Consider the following 18,615-nt stretch of genomic DNA (forward strand, 5'->3'; position numbering starts at 1 on the left):
TTGGCAGGGCGAAGTGTGGAGGTAGAGGCAGAGGCGGACCGTAAGGGGCGTGGTCTGGGCAGAGGGGCGGGACCAACACGCGATTTGTAAGCGTTGATTGGAGATCGCGGACGAGGGTGGGAGTTGAGGCGGGGTCTGCAAGAGGAGGCGGGTCCTGGGCGGCTCTAAAGTGGATAAGGACGCCCGGCGTGGGCGAGGTCTGGCTAGTGGAGTAGGGCGTGGGCGGAAGCCTTAAACTGAGTTGGAGGAGGGGTGGACTACCCTGAGACTTGAAACTAGGCGTGCCTCGTCTGTATTCTGACCCCGGTTTCTGGGATACGTGAGGAACTCTAATCCGAAGGTGACTTTCTTTAAACTTGACACCACCTTCCGCAATTCCTCCTTCTGTTTTGGTAGTGACCTGGGGTTGCACACTTTTGCCTCGGTCCACAACCCAGACACCACGGTCATCTATCTCTTCCGTCTAGCAATCTAGGCGTCATGGAGTCTGAGGTTTTAGAAGAGTTCGGAAAAAGCCTTCCCCAATTTCTGCCAGTTTTGTCTGCGGAACTTGAACCTCTGTTTTTTTAAAATAGTTTGTGCGGACTCCCACAATGCAAATCCAATGTGCTTGGGTAAGCAATTTGTTCGTAGAAAAAAAACAAACAACTACCACAAAAAAATGCATGTCCATTTTAATAATGAATTGTCAAATGGCAAATTATTACGTAATCTCTCATCAAGAGATCAGCCCTTTTGCCTCTGTAACCGGACCTGTCAGGTTGCCTCTCTTCATTCCCTTACATTCACTTTAGTGCCCTTGCCCTTAATATAGACAACACTCTAGACCTATCCTCAAACAAGCTGCTTCAGTTCTCTGCTTATCACCATGTTTGCAAAAATTTTAGACTGCAACCCACTCTCCATTCTCTTTATCCCACTCTGTTTTTAAGGACACCTTTCTGCTCCCCGCCACACACACTGCATGTATATTCACATTTATTAATTTTTCTCTGCTTCTTAGAATTCAAGCTCTATAAGGCTGGAATCTTGGCATGGCATTCAGTCTTTGCTGAATGAAAGAAAGCCCTATCCTTAGGCCAACTGTTATGAAGACGTTGTGCAGATTAGAAATTATCAGCTAACATGTGCTATGTGTGTTACATAGCCCAGTATTCCTCAGACTTTGATGGCAGTATAGACCTTGGTGATCTTGTGCAGGTTCATATTCAGTAGATCTGACTCAGGTGACTCTTCAGCTTTCTGAATTTCTGGGAAAAGTACACAGCGAATACCATCATTTTCGGAGCTAGGACCACACTTGGAATACGAAGGCTTTACACTGTCTGCGAGACTATTTTCCTTTGATGTGTTTATGATCTACATCCCATGAAAAACATTTCTAGTCATTGTATGGGTGCAAAGATAAATTACTGCACTTTGCTGTTTAGGAGTATGGAGTAGGATAGACCACAGTATGCAATTTGCAGGCTCTGTTTTGGTGGCTATCACAGGCTGGCTTACTCAGGAAGCAGCTGAGGAATTGGAGAGTAAGATGCAAAACCTTTCTTAGGGAGTGCTGCTGGCATAAGCCTCTTGTAAAAGGGGCTGCTGGGTGAGGGTGGGAGGAAGCAGAGCAAGAGGACATCCCAACCTCACAAGCTGCTCTGAAGTCGGGGTGGCCTTGTAGGGGTGTCCTAGATGGGTGTGAGAAGTGAAGCTATACCTTACCAGCCCTGAATACAAGCTAGAACAGGACATGATTGGGGCTTCCAGGACTTTAGCTGAAGCACTTTCCGGAAGAAGCCTGGCAGGTGAGGTGGACTGGCTGCGCTCCCGGTGGCAGGGAGGGCATGGGACTAAACCTTCCACTTGTGTGGAAGGGTTTGCAACGAAGATTCACAAGCACATCAGCCACTGCAGAGCATCCTTCCAAAGCACTGTTGTGGTCCCTGGGAGGCTGAGGATGCTTATGAATTCACTAACTGTTCTTGAGTGCTTCTGTGGCTACCGAAGGTAGCTATGCCCTTAAATGCTGACCTGCGCAAAGCAGACAGGGCACCTACCCCCGTGGAGCTTGCATTCACTGGGGAACAGGCAATTCTCAACTACCTAAAGCTGTGCCAATTCTCAAGGAGAACAAGGAAATTAAAGAATTTTAAGTGTGTGTGTGGTGGGGAGTGGGGACAGGGGAGTGGCTTAGTCTGGATTTTAATGGGGGGAAAAGGGCGTTTTGTTTTGTTTGTTTATTTGTCTGTTTGAGTTAGGGTCTCATGTATCGAAGTCTGGCTTTGCACTCACCCAGTAGCCAGGGATGACCTTAAGTGTCTGATCTTCCTGTCTTCCTGATCTTCCCACCTCCCGAGTGTTGGGATTATAGGTGTGCACCATCATACCAGGTTTCGGCAATGCTGGAGTGCAATCCCATTAGCTCCATGGGTGCTTCCAAACACTCCACCAACTGGGCCACACCTGCAGTCCAGGAGATCTTTTCTTAAAGAAGTTACAATGTTGCAGCCTGCTAAATTTGGGGTTTGGGGTGTGGGGGTGGTGGTGGGAAGTTAGGTTTTACAGGCTAGTAAGATTAGAAGGAAAATAAATAAAAATCTATATATTTTAAAAATCCAATTATACAAATTTTGTAAAGTAAATAGAGAAAGGAATAAATGACCAGTGTTTTGGCTTCTTTGGTAAATTTCCAATGCCTAATCATTGGAGAATATTCAAGTATATGTTGGTCCCCTCTGTAGCCTTGGGTAGGTTTTTAAACCATGAAAACAAATTTGGGGTGAGGGTGGATCATCCAAAGCTAAATGTACATTGAACTACTGCTCAGGAGGAGAGCTGCGATTTGAAGACCAAACTCAACGTGGCTTAGAGGAAATCAATAAGCCAAATAAAACCAACTGAAAGCTGAGAACAGAGCATGATCTAGCGACAACAGTTAGTAACACACACTGTGCCCAGGCTGTGGCATTTCCTTCCCTTTATCAGGGCAGACATGTTTGCCGGTTTCCTTTTAAGACAGAGGGCTTGAGAACCTGTAGCTAGGGCACCCAGTTTTACATTCTCTTCACCAGTCTATAAATAACAACCAATACCCTTAACCCCGCACACTTCCCCAGGCCTCTGTCTCCACACTGTTCCTTATCTGACTTTCTGTTTGATGCCGTGTTTATCACCATCTGGAGAGCTCGCTGTGAATTATGTACACTCACCTGTGTTGTATACACACTACGTGTTTCCCCCAAAATGTATAAATGTATGTGACACGATCTCCACAAATAATTATTGAAATTGTGTTTATAATTACCAAAGAATGCAGCAGGCTTATAGGAACACAAAAAAGGGACTTAATATGAGATTTAAGAAATTCATATGTGGGTAAACGTGTAACACACATATTTCTTTAACTTGTCTCTTGTTATTGGAAAGATAAACTTTTTACTGAGAGTGACTAGAAATTTTACCAGAAAGATGAACTCCTTATTTCCCTCACTGCCACATCTCCTGGCCCTGGACAAGTATTTATCAAATAATCAAAAGAAGAAAAAAACCAAGCTTATTAAGAGATATAGGGTGACATCATGTAATTTAATTTATGGTTGGCTACAATGTAACTGGGTCACTGATGGGAGGTCCAAGTGTTTACATGTTATCAGTATGCTATACTAAGGAAAGCATTATTGGTTTTTGCTAGTATATCTCTCTCATTTGTCATGCTATTATCTGATCTTGCCATGATATCCTCTGCCTCAAAGTAGTTATTTGTGGGACAGGAAAGTCACCCACTGAATGAAAAGGAGGACATGACCGCTCCTAGGTCTGGCTGAGAAGTGTTTTATTGTAGATATGAGAGAGATAGTACAGCCGGAGGCAACTGGGAAGGTCTAGACCGCACTGGACCTCGAGAAGAGAAAGAAGTGGGGAGATCGAGAGAGGAAGAGAAGAGAGAGGGAGGAGAGGACAAGCAGACCAAGAGAGGAGCCTCAGACCAAGAGACCAAAAGGTCAAAAGTGAGCCAGCCAGGAGCCAAGAGGCCCAGAGGGAGAGAAGAACCAAGAGAGCTAGTCGCCAAAATGGCTGGTTTATACAGGAAAGAGAAGCTGGGGGGAGGAAGGTGAAGCCCAGCTCCTGGGCTGGAGAGGTTTAGGGGTGAGGATGAGGTGAGATGGGCTGGGAGGAGCCACAGGTACTGAGTGTGACTTGCCCCCGGTTTCTTTGGAAACTGGCACCTCATATGGTTTCTCTTAGACGGCTACATGGAGAGTTGCGATGTGCAGGTGTACCTCACCATCTCACTTCAAGAGTCTTTTTGTTTTTTCCCTTCAATCTCCTATCTCACAGCTTTCTTGCTATTGCGGCTTTAAATGCTCAATGCTACTTTTCTGACCTTAGGTGTAGCTACATATGGTCATACGACTTCATTTTGATCAATGATCTGTAAGCAAAAGTCTGTATGTGTATGACTGGAGAGCACCACGGGAACAGATGAAGCCAGAGAACAGGTTGGCCTTGACCCTTTTCTGGGTCCCTGCTTTGATGGTACACACGGTGATGTCTACTGGACAGTGGCGATCTGCAACCCTCAGGCAATCCGTCTGAGGAGAAAACAAAGCCACAGCTAAAAATGGCAGTGAGACGTGGGAGATGGCTTGGCTGGCAAAGTTCCTGCTACCTACGCACGAGGGCCTGAATCAGATCGACAGCATCCACATCAGCAGCAGGCAAAAAGTCTGTACCACCAGCGATGGGGGGTGTGGTGGGGGAAAGGAGATGGTAGATTCTTGGAGCTCATTGGCTACTCAGTCTAGCCCAACTAATGAGCTCCAGGTCCAATGGGAAACCCGGCCTCATAACATATAGTGGGGAATGATTGATGAAGATACTTGAAGTCTACCTCTGGCGCCCTATGCCAGTGAACACACATGCATGCTCACTTGCACACCCAAATGAGCACATATATGCATGCACATATGTACCCTTGCACATACACATACGCACGCACGCACCACACACAAAACTGGAAGACTGTGGATACTGGACGCCTGAGTCATCAGTGTTTGCATTGAGCCGCTGAGCCAATGTCTATGACCATTCACCTCTGCATGTCTGCCGCGGAGAGAAAAAGAAATGCTTATTGGTTGAAACCATTGTCGAGTTGATTTTCTGTTCATCGTGCTGAATATGATCTCACTCAGGGTCAGGCCATCCTAAGTTCTCTTTCAGAGGAAGATCTGGGGTGTAAACCATAGCGCAAAAGAGGAAAATACAGAAGCAGAGGCTACCTCTCAAGCACAGAGGGTAGAAAATTAGCAAGCGAAGAAGATCCCTTGTTTGGGTGGGAGATGGGGGTCAAGAACAAGGCCTTGTCCAGGTCTCACGGCTGCAGCAGCTGGAAGGCTCGGTGGAGCTGCTGTATACTCTAAGCTCCCCGAGTCTAGTTCACTGGTTACTTTTCTCTTCTGGCTTTCCCATTTGTCTTTACAACATCCCCCGTCACCTGGAGTGTCAGATCTCTGCAGCTACAAGAGCCCAGTGAGCATAATTTGCAGCCCTGTGTGGTCCGTCTCCCAAAAGGATAGCTACTGTGCACTTTGAGAAGACAGCTCCCAGCATCACTCAAAATACTGGGTTCAAACAAAGAAAATGTTGCTCAAAAGAACTGAGTGACCTAGAGAAGTACAGTCTGTTCCCAGTGCCCCATTACTTCCTGTTTCAGTGCGTACCACCCCCCACCCCCTTCCCCTCCACACACCAGAAAGGGAACTCAGCAAGCACTCTTGTGCCCCACATTGTTCTCTGTCCTCTTCTGGCAGACAAGGAGGCTCCTCCTGGCCAGAGCTGCTCTGATTCCAGCTGCTTTAAACCTTCTCTCTGCTGCTCTTACCTGTCACCAGCATCCAGGCAGATGGTTTCACACGGATTTGGGTACCAATGAAATCAATTAATTTACTGGCGTCAGAATTTGATAACTTTGGGACTGGCACTCCACATAGATGCGCTGACCCTAAAATAGTTCTTCATGGGCTGAAGAATGAATTTTCAGAAATGGTGTTGGCGAGTGGGAGTCATAAAAAGAAAGCAGAAATCAATATATTTTTTCCCCTGGGCACAGGAGTCTTTGAACTGCTATCAAATCATGATGTGACAGCTCGTCTTTTCAAAAGTGGGGTGTGCCTTTTCTTAGTTATGTTGGCAGTTGGGTGATTGGATTCGAACAGGAGACATGTTTCATTTGGTCGAGAGAGAGTAAGAGGGCACGCGTTCCTGCTTAGTGTTTAATATCGGCGTTATTACTATTGTACTGGATGTCAGTGGTGGTCTCCACAGGAGGCATTTCTTAGCTGTAGCAAACAAGAGGCTTTCTTTTGTCCTTTGTTTGTTTGTTATGGAGACAAAGTCTGCCCTAAAACTGGACTAGTCCCGAACTCTTAATCCTCCTGCCTCAGCCTACTAGCGTTAGGATACAAATGCATGTGGCTAGGCCTGCCTCCTCTTGTCTAAATTCTTACCTCAGGTGTCAGTCACCCCGCACCTGCTGGTGCCTGCAGCAGGCAGGCAAGGGGACCTCCCAAAGTCAGCCTAGACCTTTCCATCTTTGAGACAGAAAGAGAAATCTATTCTTCCTTAGTACAGACAAACCCTCCTTGGAAATACAAAGAAAGAGAGACCTAGCTGCTTATGGTCAGAAGTCTCAATTGATTTCCTCAAGAAGGCAAGACTGGAACTCCGAGCTTTGTGCCTGTCAGGTGTCTCTGTGGTCCTGAGGCTTCACCACCCTCCCATCCCCCAACCCTGACCCTTGACCTTGCATGTACCTTTGGGGAGGAGGTAAATGGCTCTGGAATTCTCCTTTAATAATCACTTTTAACTTTGAGCCTTGTTCTTCTATCTCGGGTTCCACATCTCAGTAAACTTTTCTCAAGAATCTTAATTGTACAGAAATATAAGAATATTTCTCTTTGGCCTGTAATTCTGCAGATGAGCTACATCTCCGTTACCATGGCATCATTTCACACGACTCCTGATTTACCTGACTTTCTTGGTTTTTATTTTGGACATTTGCCACTGGTTTTTATTTTAGGTATGTCCCACGAGGAAGGGACCTTTGAGCTTAATCTTGAAACTAATTTCTCCCCTCACCTTCAGGACACGGGGAATGTGGTGTTTTGGCATTTGTGCAAAGAGGAAAGAGAAAGCAGGAACCTGTGACTTTCTGCCCTTCTCTTCTGGCATAGACCATGAAAATTTTCTCTGAAGCCATGAGAGGCTCATTCTAGAGGTATAATTTTTGCTCTCTGCTAGAAAAACCTGTCCTTAAACCTTCAGGCAAGGGACAAAGAGCAGAATGTGAATGACCAGACATTGCTCCGTCCCTCCCAGTTTATTACTCAGAACACACCTTTGTTATCTAAACCAGGTTGTCTCCAACCACCCACATCACCAAACCCAGGCTCCAGTTTCCATAGTTCACCTTTCCTAATGAGGGTTCTTATGAGACAAGCAGTGAGCAGGAAAAGGCATCCCTCCCCTACTCCACCAAACCAACCTCTAAGTTTCTAGAGGGTCTAAGCATGTGTACACCTCGACAGATAGACCTCTATGAGAGAATTACTGCATTGAGTTGGTGTGAATGTGTATTTCTTGCTTAACTTTTTTTTTTTTTTTCCAGAGCTGAGGACCGAACTCAGGGCCTTGCGCTTGCTAGGCAAGCACTCTACCACTGAGCTAAATCCCCAACCCCAGCTTGCCTAACTTTTGACTTGAAATCAGAGGGCAATGAGAAGGTGATGTCTTGCTAGTCTATATTATTGAAAGCAATTTTGTCTTCATGGACACTTGTCATGTGGGGAAAACATGTTAACATGGCCAGGACAATCCTGACTGTCATTCAAGAGAGAACAAGACAATCTCTTTTTTTTGGGGGGGGGGAGAGGGGTTATAAAGTGGAAGATTTGCTGCAGCTTTATGAAATGCCTGCGCCTCTGGTGAGATAGCTACAGGGAAATGTCAGTTCTAACCCAGTGGGCTGGGAGCAGTCAGGAAATCCTGTCATAGGAAGGGACCTTTGAGCTTAATCTTGAAACTGGTTTCTCCTCTCACCTTGGGGCTCCTAGCAACTGCCAAATAGTGGTAGAGACAACTGAGTCTTTTTAACTGTGTGTTTCCTTTATTTGCAAAGCATGCTTACTGCTTAACATTTCAGTTTGCTCCAGGTGACAGGCAAGGCGCCATCAGGGTATGCTTTCTGCTTCTGTCTCCTGCCACTCCCATATTGCCTGCCAAACAAGCCCTATGCCTCCACCTAACTTCTCAGTCATTCATTTCAGATTGAAATACCTTCACAGTTTGGTAGAAGGCTATAAAAACGCATTTTTCACAACCAAACTATAATGAGCCGGGTGTGGGGATGTCCAGCGGTAGCTGTTCTGCAGGCTGAGATGGGAGGAGACGTGTTCGAGTCCAGAGTTCATGCTGAGCCTCAGCCTGAGCAACAAAATAGTCCTTTCTCAAAATAAAACATAACGTGTGTGTGTGTGTGTGTGTGTGTATGTGTGTATGTGTATGTGTGTGTGTGTATGTGTATGTGTGTGTGTGTGTGTGTGTGTGTGTGTTGTCTGCACGTGCATTTGTGCTTTTTAAGCCAAAAAAAAAATACGGAGGAACAATTTAAATGAGACCATATATTAAAAACAACCGCAACAACAACCCCACACAAAGGAAAAGGAATGACTTGGGCTTTTCTTGTCTTTTCTTCCTTTTTAAGTGCAAAAAAAAAAATTGTGATGTTTGGGAAGCAAAATTGCCCAGTGCGTCTCTAAAAAGTCCAAGATAAGGGCTGTCATTTCCAAATTGAGGTATTTATGCAGTTTCATTGCCACAGAATGCAGGGCTAACTAAGAGTGAGGTCAACGTTGTCTGGGTTCCAGTCCCAGCCCCATCGTTTGATAGCTGTGTGGCCGTGGTCCACTGTCACAGCTTGGGAGCCTCATGCTCAGTCATTGCATTCGTCTTAGTAGAGTAGACAGATATGAGAGTCTGGTCACAGGGCCTGGGAGAGAGAAAGTGCTGGAAAAATCACAGCCATTGTATTGGCTGATCACAGCTGCAGCCGCTTTCTTTCAGCCCTCGGTCCCAGCACACTTTATACACTGCCCACTCCTTTTCTGTTTGCCCAATGTGAGCAGTCATCATTTAAGACGGGACTCTGACTAGTGGTGCTGGGCAAAACCACCCACTGCAGAAAGGAATGCACACCTTCGTGACAGGCCAAGGTCACCAACCTGGTAAAAGATCGTTTCCTGCATATCATAAAAAGGTAAAGAGATCTGAGCAGGCTCTGAGTGATAATCTCCAAACCTCCTGTCCCTGGGCACCTCTTAAAATAATCAGCTCTGTCTGTACGCTGGATTCAGGAATATATTATGGAAAGTGATGTGAGTCACAGCAGAGAGGCACAAATGGGTTCTGAGATCCACCCGGTGATCACCAGAGTAGTCACAATGAGAGCGAAGAAGTGTGGAGGTCCCCCACACTGGGTTGAAAGCTGAGCTGTCTATTGCTGAGAGTGAGTGGTTCTGTTCCATAGGGAATGGAAACCACGGATGGCCCACTGGTTGTCCACGAACTCACCGGCATCCCCTGGCCGACAGCCTCTGCTGTGACTGACTAGATAGAAACAGCGGGCACCATTCATGACGGAAAACCCGCCTTGTGATGCACCTTGACTGCTCCCTAAGTTTTGCTTGATTAAGGTAGAATTAAGATGAGCAGATACTGCATTTTCAAGACTCCCCTGTGTTCGGGGTCCTGGCAAGTGACTCGGTTTCTTCATATGTACAAAACTTCGTGGGAAAAGCTGCCCGGAGCATCTGTGCCTGGTACGCATGCGTGATGAGTGTAACTATGGATCTTGCCACAGCTGCTGTGTGATCTGTGGAGATCCCATGGTCTCTGATGCACCATTCAGGAGGAGAGAGAGAGAGAGAGAGAGAGAGAGAGAGAGAGAGAGAGAGAGAGAGAGAGAGAGAGAGAGAGAGAGAGAATTGCTCAAAGCTTGTCATCTTGGGGAACCCTAAGACAGACCTGTTCTATGAACGCAAACAAAAAGGCTTCAAGAAGAGGTGATGGGTGGGTGGCCCTTCCCTCCCCCATCAAGTTCCCTCCCCCACACCAGAAAGGACACCTACCGCTCCAGCAGAAAGGGAACGAAGGAGCCCAGAGTGCCACCCGGACCATCTGCTAGTGTCCTGGCCCCCTGCTATCCGTTTTTTCTGTCACCCAGGAGGGTGGGGATGAGAAAGGGTTCCTCACAGAACACCCAGGCAGACTATGGAAGAAACATTACTAGGTTGATTCATAATTTGGGTTGTTGTCTTTTGTTGTTTAAAGTTGGAGAAGTAAGCAAGGTTCTGCTCCTTATCTCCACACGCTCTTTCCACAGCGAAAGTTTCCAAACACAAGCTGCATCCTCTCAGCCTTCTGTCTGAGGCCTTGACCACGAAGCCGCCCCCAGTGAAAAGAGTGGTTTCTCAGTGGCTCTGGTAGCAGCTGTCCTTGATGACCTTCAGTGTGGCAAGGAGCCATCCGAACAAGAACGTGATGACAGAGTTTGGTCTTGTGACAGTTCCCAGATGGCCCTGGCTGCACGTTATTTACCTTCTGAGAAATTAGAAACTTTCTGTTGCTATTGTTCTAATAAAATTAGTATATGTTTCCTGGTTTTTTTTTGTTTGTTTGTTTTTGTTTTTGTTTTTGCTTTTTTCGAGACACGGTTTCTCTGTGTAGCTTTGCACCTTTCCTGGAACTCATCCTGTAGCCCAGGCTGGCCTCGAACTCACAGAGATCCACCTGGCTCTGCCTCCTGAGTGCTGGGATTAAAAGCATGCTCCACCACCACCTGGCTTTTTTTTTTTTTTTTAAAGAAAGAAGAAAGAAAGGAAAAGAAGTAAAGAACAAAAGAGAGGAAGGAGGAAGGAAGGAAGAGAAAATTATAGAAGAGAACTGGCATGGATTGCCATTCTGCTGATTAAGGATGGTGGTCCAGATCATGAAACCTCCACCGTTTCTTCCTCCTTCAACAGCTTACCATCATCACCTCTCTCTAAAGGCCCTTCTGGCGTTAGTCCTTCACAGCCCAGCACCTCACCACCTGAAGAGCTGAACTAACCATGTAGTAGATCTTCAGCTGGAAAAGTCAGGATATTAAGGGTGGGGCTAAGAAGACACGTGCTGCAAAGTTGGCTTTCGAGGCAGATGAGAACACTGACGGGTGCTGGGAAATTACCCGTAGCAAAGCGGTATCTCCGGTCCAGGAATCTATCTCACCTGCTCCTCGGTGGATGATGTCAGGGGCTGGAGGGATTCTGTTGTCTTTTTTGTTGCCAGGGCTGCTCAGGGTTTTAAACCACCCTGCTAAGTGGCCACTGTATTGGGCAGTGCTCTAGTTCTGGTGAGACACGAGAAGACAAATAAGCATGAACAATCTGAAGTTTGGGGGACAGGTGATATTCACAGTAGAGAATTCTGTAAAGGCTCTTGCTCAGTAAAACAGCAGAGCCAGCGTGCAAAGCAAAGGCCACGTCTGTGAATACGTCTGTGTTCAGACACATCAATCCTGGGAATGAGCTGATGGGCCTTAAACAAGACTCGATCCAGGGATTTGGTGTGAGGACCAAGGACTTTATGGTTCACAGATATCTACGTGCTTTTTCCGTACTTCTCTGTCCTTCCTCATCTTAAGGCGGACTTCCTCATGATCACAAGGTGGATTGCAGAAGCAACAGAGCCACAAGACTCCTTCCTGGTGACTTCAAAAGATGGGTAATACCCACAGATTCCAAACACTTCTTCTGGAGATAGAAACTGAGGGAAAGAAGCAGCTTTAAAGTGAATTGTCATCATGGTTCCACTCGGTATGAAGGTTGTAACCCCATGAGGATCACGCAGCAAGGGAGGCCAACCAACCTGTTCAGAAGGGATTTTTGAGGGTTAGTGAAATATAAATAGTAGCTAACTCCATTGCATTGCCAACTAAACTTGTGATATATTAAGCACGATTGTATAAGTCAGGAATCTTCAGGGAAACAGAACTAATGGGATGTATGTGTGGGTATGGATATGCGTGGAGAGAGGAGTGTGTGTGTGGAGGGGTATAGTTCAATGTTATAACACTTGCTTCATGTGTAGCGAGTGGGGAAGGGATGAGAGGGGAAGGGAAGAGAAGGGAATGGGTGAGGAGAGGAGGGGAGGGGAGGAGAGGGGACAGGATAGGAGAGGAGGGGATGGGAAAGGGGAGCAGATTTTAAGGAACTGCCTGACATGATTGTAGTCTTTGGTGAGGCCAAATCTGCAGGAATTAACAGCAGCCTGAAGAGCCTGCAGAAGAATGGGTGATTCAGTTCAAGGATGGAGGCTGGAGACAGGGGTGAGCTGAGGTCCCAACTCCAGCCCGGAAGCTTCCTGCTCCAGACTCCTCCTGCTGCGTCTTTGTGTTGCCATTTTGGAGGACTCACCACAGAGACAGCCCAGGAAGTTGCTGGCCCACAGCCAGGTTCCCAGAAGCAGGCGTGGTGGCACACACCAGGCTACCCAGCTACATAGCTGAACATATTGATGGGCTTGGGGAGGTAAAATGTCCCGAAAAGAAAAGAGTAAACTAGCAGGAAATCTGCGTGCAGCGTGTGGTTTTGACTTATATTCCAGGCATGTTGCCTTATAAAGATTGGAAGTCTGAGAGACAAGCAGTGAATTATTGAAGTTGAGAAAAGTGGGGAGATTCTGTCCCGATCTTGCTTTGCAGGACATGGGCACCAGGTCTGACTGTGTGAGGACAAACATGAGTCCCAGCTCTGCAGACCACGCTGTCCGTGTTCTGTGTCTTCTCATTGCCTTAAAAATGACCTGTTAACAGTTTTGTGGAAAATGGTTGTGATGGTGATGATTATATTGTATTGAAATTATATTTCTTCCAGGAAAAAAATAAGTAGAATTATGGAAATAATAATATTTTGGATGGTAGAATTGGTTGTTTTCCTTCGGTTAAACCTTGTGGGGAGTTTGAGCTTGAGTCTAGAAGTTTAAATACCAACATCAAAGAGCTTCCTTTCTAGAAGGTGTTAAGTTTTAATCATTGCTTAATTACTTAAAAAGATTTGGGTTTTTTTGTCTCTGTGGTTTGAAATGTGTGCGTCAGTTTGACGGTAGAGGGTTGGTGAGCTATGCCTGTGGTTTTCTTGGCACAGACACTCACTGTAAATATGGCTTTAGACCAAGTTTACAGGAATAGACTCCTCTCTAAGTGGAAGATTTTAGAACAAAAAGTAGATTGGACATTGCGATTGTTGGTTTTAGTTGTCAGCCTGACACAACTAAAATTACTTGGGAAGAGTCTCAGAATGATTGTCTAGGTTAAGTTTGCCTGTGGATGTGTTTATAAACACAAGGGTTTTATGAATTAATGAATGCATATAAATGCAAGGGTTAAATGAGTTAGTGACCAGCTCTGAGTATGTAACAGTGCAGCTGTGCATTAGTTTATGTTGTAAAAGTTGATTAAACAGGAAATCCAAAGCCAGTAAGGTTGATGATTTCATTGTTCTCTCTTTTTTTTTTTTTTTTTCTGAGACAGGGTTTCTCTGGGTAGCTTTGGAGCCTATCCTGGAATTCACTCTGTAGCCCAGGCTGGCCTCGAACTCACAGAGATCCACCTGCCTCTGCCTCCCGAGTGCTAGGATTAAAGGCGTGTGCCACCACTGCCCAGCTCATTGTTCTCTTAAAACAGTGTTTCTCAGCCTTCCTAACACTTCAAACCTTTAATATAGTTCCTCATGTTGTGATGATGCCCACCCCCACCCCCAAATTATTTTCATCGTTACTTTATAACTGTAATTTTGCTACTGATATGAATTGTAAATATCTGATATTCGACCCTTGTAAAAGGGTTGTGACCCACATGTTGAGAACCACTATCTTAAAAGAAGGTTAAATAAATAGGCTGAGTGCACAGTAGAATATAGTCTTAGATCTTAAGTGACCTCAAGGTGTATTATTAACGCTAGTGTGAGGCCCAGCAATACAGTCTCTTAGAATGTAAGAAATATTTTTGTAATATTGCATCACAACAGTTTATTGGGGATTACACTGATTACATTAATTGGTATGGGAAAATACACTCTATGTGGATGTTCCTGAACTGTATAAGAATGAAGGAAATGAACTGAGTGAGTGTGTTCATTAATCCATTGCTCTCTGCTCCTGACTGGGATACAATATGGCTAGTTCTCTCTAGTTCCTGCTGTTGTGACCTCCCTGGTGTGATGGACATGTCCTGGAATAGTGAGCTTAAATAAACCTTTTCTTGTTAAGTTGCTTTTATTGAGGTAATTCCCCCCCTTTCCCTTTGGTTTACATATTCATCAATTAATTTTTCCTTTTATCTTGGCTTTTTAAATTTTTCATTATTTAAAACAATTTTTAAATTTAAATATATTTTGATCTTATGCTTCCCCTCCCCCAAGTCTTTCCAGGTACTTCTCCCCCTCCCTACTCACCCAACTTTAAGTTCTTTTTGCAAAAAAACCCCACAAAACTCAACAGAACAACAAAACCAAGAAAACAAAACAAAACAACACCCCAAAAGGAAAAAAAAAACCCATTAAGCTATAATCAAATAAAAGCACACACAAAAAACTGTGGATTCCATTATATGTTGGTCAACTACTTCTGAATATGAGGCCTGCCCTGAGATGATTGATATAACCAGTGTCACTCCATTAAAGAAAACTGATCTGATTTTCTCTCTTCCAGCAGGTATAAATGACAGTTCGGTTGTTAATATTTACCTTAGTGGCTAGGTTTTCATTCATTAATTGATTTTTTTTTAAAAATCACAAAATAAAATACCATAAGATAAAATAAAAATGATCTCATCAAAGTTGGACAAGACAAACTAACAGAAGGAAAAGAGCCCAAGAGAAGGTACAAGAATCAGAGACCCACTAGTTTACACACTAAGGAATCCCATAAAAACACTAAAATGGAAGCCATAATATATCCAAAGAGGATCTGGTGCTGATATGTTACTTTAGTTAGGGTTTCTATTGCTGCAACAAAACACCATGACCCAAAAGCAAGTTGGGGAGGAAATGGGTTTATTTGGCTTACACTCCAACATTGCTGTTCATCACTGAAGGAAATCAGGACAGGAACTCAAACAGGGCCGGATCCTAGAGGCAGGAGCTAATGCAGAGGCCATGGAGGAGCTGTCCTTGGAAGTCCCACCTAACTTCTTCCTGTCTAGGTATTGCCCATTCAGCTCTTTATTAAAGCAATCACAATGACACATCTTCTCACAGTGTAAAGAAATATTCCACAACAGTTTGGTATTTTATTGAGGTGATTTTTATCACAGTAACAAGGAACAAACTTAAGACAGGAATTGGTACTGAGAAGTGAGGCCATTGTTGTAATAAACCTGACTCTATGGCTTTTATGCCCTTTGAACTGTTTTGTGGGAGGAATGTGGAAGAGATTGGAACTTTGGGCTGAAAAGCTAATGGATGTTGGAAGCAGAGGTTAATAGGCCATTCTAGTAGAAGCTTGCAAGCTGAATGCTAAGAGAAATATGGACAGTCCAGGCTCAGCTTATGAGGTTTCAGACAGGAACAAAGACTCTATCAGGAGCCAGAATAGGGGCTATTCATGTGACAGTTTGGCAAAGAATCTGGTTTCATTCTGCCAGTATCCTCAGAACTTGGGTGTTAAATTTAAGGACAAAGGACTGATTTGTTTGGCAGATGAAATTTCAAGGCACGATGGTACTCAGGCTGGTGCTGAAGAAGCAGCTGTGATTGATAGAGAGATCAATACCATAGCAGGGGAGCATCCTGTAAAGAGTTACTCTAGAGTCAGTACACAGAAGCTGGTACAGCTGTGGTCCAAGAAGACTTGGGGTACACCTCAAGCTGGCAGCAGAATCTGACAATGTTGAGAGTGTTATATACATGGTGCTGGTTTTGAAGGCCATAAGAGATGCAGAATGGAGGTAGCCATGAAAAGCTGCTGAAGTCTGGTGCTGTGTGGCAAGCTTGGAGTCACAGAAGGGAAGGCCCTTGAGAGGGCAGTACATGAATCCAGGAAGGTGATGACTCAGTTGCAGAGCCAAGACTCTGAGATGTCCCCCAAGGAAAGTTGCAGACTGATGGAGAATCTGTGTGTGCCGAGGTGGCAAGGGCGGAGTAAAGCTGCCTAAGCCCTTTGAAGCTCAGCTAATTTCATCACAAACCCCAGATGAAAGACTTGTAGCTGTAGGATTTAGTATTATCCCAGCTGGATTTTTTTTTCTGTGATTAATTCTTGTTACTTTGGGGATAAGTGTAAATATATATATATATTCTTACCATTACATGTTGGAAATACCTAACTTGATTTGATTGTATAGAAGTTCACGGCTAATTTTTTTTTAATATTTAAAGACCATGGAGACATTTAAAGTAAGACTGAGTTTTATATCATGAGATAAACATGAGACTTTGGAGACAAGGGATGGGAGGTTATAGATTAAAGTGATGTGCTGTTGCCTGTTACACAGTCTAGCATTACCTGGAAAAAGGTTCTCAGTGAATATAATCTGGATCAGGTTAGTCTGTTGGCTTATCTATAGAGGAATTACCTTGATTAATTGGTGTAGGAAGAGTCACCCACTGTGGGTAGCACCATTCCCTAGGCAGGAAACCATACAGGAATGGAGAAAGTGAGCTGAGCACAAACAGCATGATCTCTGCTCTTGACTACAGATGCAGTGTGGCCAGTTCTTTCAAGTTTTTGCCACCGTGACTCCCTTTGCTATGAGAAAGTATAACCTTGGGATTGTGAGCTCGAAGAAGCCCTTCCTTTCCTGAATTTCTTCTGTCAAGGTATTTTATCATAGCAACTAGGAAATGGAACTAATACATAAATTCAATCTATTTTTGAAGGTTAAAGATTTGGGTTTTAAAATTAGTCAATTTTATCAGGCCTGTAGGTCTGAAATTGAAAAAAAAATATCTAAAGTTGTAATAGTCTAAACGTTCATTATCCAAGATGGTAGCCACCCCTGACCTCTGACTAATATGGGTAGCTGAACAGTCATGTGCTATGAGTGGGAAGGATGAAACTAGATCTAGGTCACTTTGTACCGAGGAAGAAAGTGAAACCTTTCCTTAGCATTATAAATTTTATTTCCTTTCTGTTTACTTAAATAAAATAGGTAACCAAACTCAACTTCACTTGTTTCTTTATCCTTTTTATATTTATTTCATGTGGCTAATAGAAAATTCAAGAGTGGCAAGAAGGTTCAGCCAGTCAAGAGACCTGTTGCCAAATCTGATGATCTGAGTTTGAGTCTCTGGACCCATGTGGTAGAAGTAGAGAAAATCAACTCCCACAAAGTTGTCCTCTGATCTCCACAAGTGTGCTGGGCCACATGTACATGCACAGGTATACACACATACAGTCAGACATACACACACAATAAATAAGTATGCAATAAAATTTTTTAAACAAAATTCAATACATAATCTTGAATTAGGTCATTTGGGCTGTAAAACAATACCTTTCCCTTCTGTCCTTTTTGTGGTGGTCCAAAGAGGCTTCCTAGTGAGGCCTTCCTCAAGGTCAGAGAATCTGAGCTTGCTTTACCCAGCAGGGCTGCATAATAGGATGATTTGGCCACAGGCATGGGTAACAGGTGTTTGGAAGGGTCTACACTTGGCTGTAAGGTGTGCTTTGATCTTGCAAGGAGGAAGTCTTTTGCCTCGTCCCTTGGCATATTATAAAAAGCCCTTTTGAATAAACCTCTGGGCAACTGGATATTGACCTAGAGTCCTCCCGAAGCTGTCCTGTGTCTCTGTCTTTCTCCTCATTGTCTAGGTCTATCTTTCTATCTAGTATTTCCTCATTCCTCTCTCCTCCACCCAAGAACCTTTCAATAGGTGGGAGCAGGTCAGAGCTGGACTCCCACAGACCACCATACCTTTTTCTCTGTGTCTGTGGGCGTTATATTGGTCTTGGACACCCCTGTTAATCACTGAAGCAGTCTGCCATCGAATACTATGGGGTTTTTTTTTTCACCTTTGCTCCACCCTCTGCTTTTGCCAGTAATGACTTCCTCAAACAACACATCCCTGCTGTCGAAGGGGTTAAAATATGGTATAAAGTATTTAACTATTATGGTTAAAAATATGCAAAAAAGCAACAGGTATGTTTTGATGTTTCTTTTTTTCTTTTTCCTTCCTTTTCCTTCCTTCCTGCCTGCCTGCCTTCCTCCCACCCCACCCCACCCCTACCCTCCCACTCCCCCACCCTGCCTTGGTAGGATCTCATTCCAGCACTGGTTGACTTGGAACTCATGGCGATTCTTCTGCCTCACTTTCTGAGTTCTGAAACTATAAGTGCGAGCCACCTCATCCTGGTCATGTTCTTTCTTAAAGGCAGAAATGAGTTTCTCGTCTGAAAGACACCCTCCCTACATTGGAACGTTGGATATCCCATCTTCAAGGACAAGAAATCATCATGGGGAGGATTTTGAACAGTCTTTGTTAAAATAACTGACCTTTCAGTTCTCTCCATATGGTTTTTTTCTGCTTGTTCACA

The 18,615-nt window shown here is 44.5% G+C and overlaps 2 long non-coding RNA genes across 2 annotated transcripts in view; both read left to right on the plus strand.

Annotated features, from left to right (window-relative positions):
- The first annotated feature begins 82 nt into the window (after nucleotides 1–82).
- LOC121823198 (uncharacterized) overlaps nucleotides 83–18,615 on the plus strand; it is a 42,251-nt gene continuing 23,718 nt past the window's right edge. Inside the window, exon 1 of the long non-coding RNA XR_013045066.1 lies at nucleotides 83–1,793. This is a non-coding gene — a long non-coding RNA (uncharacterized LOC121823198). The remainder of the gene's footprint in view (nucleotides 1,794–18,615) is intronic.
- LOC143268889 (uncharacterized) lies at nucleotides 9,525–10,705 on the plus strand. The gene is made up of 2 exons (XR_013045065.1): nucleotides 9,525–9,863; nucleotides 10,427–10,705. It is a non-coding gene; the product is annotated as an uncharacterized LOC143268889 (long non-coding RNA).

Source organism: Peromyscus maniculatus, chromosome 16 (assembly GCF_049852395.1).
Source record: "Peromyscus maniculatus bairdii isolate BWxNUB_F1_BW_parent chromosome 16, HU_Pman_BW_mat_3.1, whole genome shotgun sequence".
Classification (NCBI taxonomy): domain Eukaryota; kingdom Metazoa; phylum Chordata; class Mammalia; order Rodentia; family Cricetidae; genus Peromyscus; species Peromyscus maniculatus.